Source organism: Bubalus bubalis, chromosome 7 (genome assembly GCF_019923935.1).
Source record: "Bubalus bubalis isolate 160015118507 breed Murrah chromosome 7, NDDB_SH_1, whole genome shotgun sequence".
Taxonomy (NCBI): domain Eukaryota; kingdom Metazoa; phylum Chordata; class Mammalia; order Artiodactyla; family Bovidae; genus Bubalus; species Bubalus bubalis.
In genome coordinates this window covers 47656020-47662019 of record NC_059163.1, presented here as the reverse complement: position 1 = coordinate 47662019, position 6000 = coordinate 47656020, and positions in this window count along the sequence as shown.

The following is a 6000-nucleotide window of genomic DNA, read 5'->3' as shown; positions in this document are numbered from 1 at the left end:
CTCAAGAAGTGTTGAAATAATCTTAAAACAAATTTACTTTCATGTGTTTTTAACAAATAAAATCATGCCATTGCACTCTTATTTAGTAGAAGATGGATTAAGCAAAGTGTAACGTGTTAGTGTCTCAGTCACATCTGACTCTTTGTGACTCCATGGACTCCTCAGTCCATGGAATTCTCCAAGCAAGAATACTGGAGTGAGTTGCCATGTCCTTCTCCAGGGAATCTTTCCAACCCAGGGAATCAAACCCTGGTCTCCTGCATTGCAGACAGATTCTTTTACCATCTGAGCCACCAGGGAAGCCCGAAGATGGGTTAGTGGTAGAGAATTAAATTTGAAGATTGGAAGTCATCACAATCATGTTTGAATTCGACCAGAAAGCAAATTTGGAAAACTCAGCAGTGGCCACAGGACTGGAAAAGGTCAGTTTTCATTCCAATCCCAAAGAAAGGCAATGCCAAAAAATGCTCAAACTACTGCACAATTGCACTCATCTCACATGCTAGTAAAGTAATGCTCAAAATTCTCAAGCCAGGCTTCAGCAATACATGAACCATGAACTTCCAGATGTTCAAGTTGGTTTTAGAAAAGGCGGAGGAACCAGAGATCAAATTGCCAACATACGCTGGATCATCAAAAAAGCAAGAGAGTTCCCGAAAAACATCTCTTTCTGCTTTCTTGACTATGCCAAAGCCTTTGAGTGTGTGGATCACAATACACTATGGAAAATTCTGAAAGAGATGGGAATACCAGACCACCTGACCTGCCTCTTGAGAAACCTGTATGCAGGCCAGGAAGCAACAGTTAGAACTGGACATGGAACAACAGACTGCTTCCAAATAGGAAAATGAATACGTCAAGGCTGTATATTGTCACCCTGCTTATTTAACTTATATGCAGAGTACATCATGAGAAACGCTGGGCTGGATGAAGCACTGGAATCAAGATTGCCGGGAGAAATATTAAGAACCTCAGATATGCAGATGACACCACCCTTATGGCAGAAAGTGAAGAAGAACTAAAGAGCCTCTTAATGAAAGTGAAAGAGGAGAGTGAAAAAGTTGGCTTAAAGCTCAACATTCAGAAAACTAAGATCATGGCATCCAGTCCCATCACTTCATGGAAAATAGATGGGGAAACAGTGGAAACAGTGTCAGACTTTATTTTTGTGGGCTCCAAAATCACTGCAGATGGTGATTGCAGCCATGAAATTAAAAGATGCTTACTCCTTGGAAGGAAAGTTATGACCAACCTAGATAGCATATTCAAAAGCAGAGACATTACTTTGTTAACAATGGTCCGTCTAGTCAAGGCTATGGTTTTTCCAGTGGTCACGTATGGATGTGAGAGATGGACTATAAAGAAAGTTGAGCGCCAAAGAATTGATGCTTTTGAACTGTGGTGTTGGAGAAGACTCTTGAGAGTCCCTTGGACTGCAAGGATTTCCAACCAGTCCATCCTAAAGGAGATCAGTCCTGGGTGCTCACTGGAAGGACTGGTGTTGAAGCTGAAACTCCAATACTTTGGCCACCTGATGCGAAGAGCTGATTCATTTGAAAACACCCTGATGCTGGGAAAGATTGAAGGTGGGAGGAGAAGGGGATGACAGAGGATGAGATGGTTGGATGGCATCACCGACACAATGGACATGGGTTTGGGTGGACTCCGGGAGCTGGTAATGGACAGGGAGGCCTGGCATGCTGCGGTTCATAGGGTCACAAACAGTCGGACACGACTGAGCAACTGAACTGAACTGAGAATGGAAATAGGTATTGGATCTGAATCATTAAGATTCTTCTTAAAGATGTGTGCATGTGTCAGTCAAGTGTTATGTCTCTGGTAATATGACTTACCATAAAAACATGAGTCTCTTAGCTGGATATATCACTGTGGTTCAGCTGACCTTCATGCTGCCAAGTTACAAAATTCAGCTAACCCACAGTAATAATATCAGGTTTCTCACAGGGCTGCCATGGAAAATTATTTGATAAATATTTCCTGTGAAGCTGGCTGATTTTAGAGTACTATCTCTAAAGGAGAGTCTCAGAAAGTTAAATCTTTTAGCTCCACAATGCAGAAAATTCTGTCCAAATACTGTTTTTGTGGTGATAAATGCAGAAGTTATTACAACTTTCCTTGCCAGCAGCTAAGGGTTTGTTTCAGTGTTTGAGAACTCCAGCAATCCATGCAGACTCAACCTTATTGAGGCTGTGATATTTGCTAAAGGAGCCCATTTGGGACATTTTCATTCGAGGTGAACTGAAGTTCAGGTCCTGAGTTGGCTCTTTGAAGTCTCTGGGGCCTGTGGGAGTTCAGATCTGCTAGAGTTGCTCACATAGGAAGGGCTGCTAGTCCTTGCCTCTGATGGGGTGCACGGCCTCCACTCTCGCCCACTTCTCCGCCTGTGCTTCAGCTGTTCCCTCTGCAAGGAACACTTCTCTCACCTTTCTTCCCTGGCTATTTCTACTCACTCTGCAAGTCTTAGCTCAACCCCAGGAAGCCTTCTGCATTCTCTGAGGTTTGATAAATTGCCCCAATTTTGTGCTTTCATGGCTTTATATTTGTACCTCTATGTTATCATGACCCTGTTATAGAAATTACCTGTCTCCCTAGCATGGAGCCTGACACCTGGTTGGGGATGGAAACTGGCTATAGTTTTAATTGTATCATCCTCCTCTCCCCCTTCCCCTGTGGCTTAGACAGTAAAGAATCTGCCTGCAATGTGGGAAACCGGTTTGATTCCTGGATTGGAAAGATCCCTGGAGAAAGGAATGGCTCACCAGTCCAGTATTCTTGCCTGGAGAATTCCATGGACAGAGGGGCCTGGTAGGCTACAGTCCACGGGGTTGCAAAGAGTCAGGCAGGACTGAGCAACTAACAACCCCTCCCCCTTGTACTGACACACAAACCTTAGTGTTCCCAGGACAGCTCCAGACAGGGTCAGATCTTCCAGTGGAACCGCAGCTCATTGAGGGCTGGACTGAAATTGAGCCCTTTCTAGAGGTGACTGGGGAGTCTTGGGGAAGAGAGAGGTCCTGACTGGTTTCTTTCCAGAACATTTGAGAACACTTGGCTTAGTTTCAGGCACTAATTAAGAACTTACCCAGAATGGACTGAGATTCTGAGCTGGCCTCTTGCTCCCTCTGGTGGTTTCAAATCATAGCTGAGTAGACCTAGAATTCAACCGCCTGATTGGGTTTTCTCCAAGGAGTAATCAACATTAACCATGGAGATATCTACCAATCAAGTGAAGTCTTTTCATAAATACACTTAGGGAGCAATAAAATAATTAACCAAATTCACATACAATCGGAACTTGGAACCTCCTGTAGGATCCTTGAAGGGCCTTAGGTTTTTCATTTTGTAACACAAACTCTAACAGGCTGTATGTACCCAGTGGATAATCGAAATGTGCCTTAATCAAAGGCAATCGTTCTTTCATTGTCAGTCTGTGAAACATTAGCTCAGGGGGTTGGGTGACAGTATATGTGTCTGTATCTCCCTAAGACAACTCCACGCAAAGGATGACTGCAGAACCAGCTTTGGGACTGTCATGAGGGTTTCGATTACATTCAAATGTCATGATAACCAAGATAACCAATTCCAAGGGGACCAAATTGTCTTTCTCTCTCTCTTTTTATGGCCACACCACACAGCATGTTAAAAAAGCAGAGACATTACTTTGCCAACAAAGGTCTGTCTAGTCAAAGCTATGGTTTTTCCAGTGGTCATGTATGGATGTGAGAGTTGGACTATAAAGAAAGCTGAGCACTGAAGAATTGATGCTTTTGAACTGTGGTGTTGGAGAAGACTCTTGAGAGTCTCTTGGACTGCAAGGATATCCAACCAGTCAATCTTAAAGGAAATCGGTCCTGAATAGTCATTGGAAGGACTGATGTTGAAGCTGAAACTCCAATATTTTGGCCACCTGCTGCAAAGAACTGACTCTTTGGATGCTGATGCTGGGAAAGATTGAGGTGGGAGAAGGGGACAGCAGAGGATGAGATGATTGGATGGCATCACCAACTTGAGGGACATGAATTTGAGTAAGCTCCAGGAGTTGGTGATGGACAGGGAAGCCTGGCATGCTGCAGTCCGTAGGGTTACAAAGAATTGGACATGACTGAGCAACTGAACTGAACTGAACACAGAATGTGGGATCTTAGTTTCTGACTATGAGTGAAACCTGTGCCACATGAAGTGGAAGCGTGGACCCCTAACCACTGGACTGCTAGGGAAGTCCCCAGATTGTCTCTTTTGAACAAGGACAGTTCTTTAGTTGAGTGTGTTCAATCGTACTGTGATTCAGTTTCAGAAAATTACAGCTCCTTTGGGGCACTAAAAAGTGTCATTTCTAGAAACAAGAGAATGTGCTTTGCTGTCTTCTTAACTGCCCAAAACGTATACTTCTTGTGGGAACTGATTTTCTGAGTGACTTTAAAATAATAGCAGAATATAGCTACTTTCCCTAGAAGTGCACGCAGCTTTCTGAATCCCTTTGCTGTTCACCTGAAACTCTCACAACGTTGTTAATCAGCTATAACCCAATGCAAAATAAAAGGCTTTAAAAGGGGAAAAAAAAAAAAAAAGCATTGCATGCAGCTTTAAATGGCAGCTTCTCAGGGAGTGTCCTTTGAGGCGCTGGCCCAGCGGAGGCTTCCAGGATGGCCTCTCACAGCCCCAGATGACTGCAGAGCACTTTAATCAGGGCCTGGTTTCTTCCCGGTCTGTCTGCCCCTCAGCAGAAGCTAAGCCTTGCAAGCAGAGGTCTTGCTTGTGGCCCCCCACAGTCTAGCACAGTGCCTGGCAGAGGCAGGGCTGAATAAACATTCATCAGCTGACTGATACCATCCAGTGGGGCAAGTGCTGAGGAGACAGGCCATAAAGGAAAGCTGATTTTGATTCTTACTCTAAGTTGCTGAAGGACCCCTTCACTCAAATTATGAACAAAAAAGTATGTGATTCAAGACAGTAATAATTGGGTTGGAGGCTTGAGTGAGCACCCAGAGGCGGATGTATAGCTACATTAGGGAGAGAGGAGAAATTCAGTTGTCTCATTCAATTCCTGAGTTAATCAGGCTCAACATTTCCTTGCCTGGTGAGACTGTATTTCTCTGCCAAGAGCCTGGTCGAAGTTGGCCTAAACTCTGTGGATTGTTTACCTACAGGATTGTTGTATGACCCCAAATTGTGGGCATGAAGTTTACCTTTCTGAAAGCGTGTTTTTAAAACACTAAAAATCAAATGAGGATGTAAATATGTTGAGGATCTGAAAGCAGTAAGAAGAGAAGGCCAGAAGTGTGCAACCTGTAAGAATATAATGCAGGGTTAAGAAGCAGGATATAGTGAAAATGAAGTATGAAACCAGGAGAAAGGAGATGAAAAAGAGCTGATGTGTCCTTCCTTTTGTCTCTTCACATTTCCTTTCGTGTCACCAACTATCCAAAGACAAATTTAAACAAGCAGCATGTCTGAATGAGTGTTATAAAACACACACTTAGAATCTCACAGGAACATCGTAAATGCGAGCAGTTCGGCAGGGAGACATCCAGTCTCGGTAGGCTTAATGGGATGTCCCACAGCTGTGTGTGTGTGTTCAGCCTGTCTCGTTCCAGACAGCTTTCATTTTTGAGCAAGGGTAGTTGTATTTGTAGTTAGAATGAGCAAACTGTTTCTGACTTCATCAGTTAGAAGCAAGATTGGCTGCAAGTCACAGAAAAATTCAAAATAAGAGACTCAGCAAGACAGAATTTTATTTCTCCTACATTTTCCAGAAGACACTTGGTAGTTGATACAAGGGGCTGTTTGGAGCTTCATGGGTCAGGAACCTGTTGTTTTATTGCATTACAGTGTGTATTGCATTTTCAAGGCTGCCTCATAATCTAAGATGGCTGTTGAAGCTCCAGTCATCACCTGCTTTCTATCCGGCAAAAAGATCAGATTAAGAAGGATATGCCCTTTATTATTAAAGACACTTCATGGCAGTTGCACCCACAATTC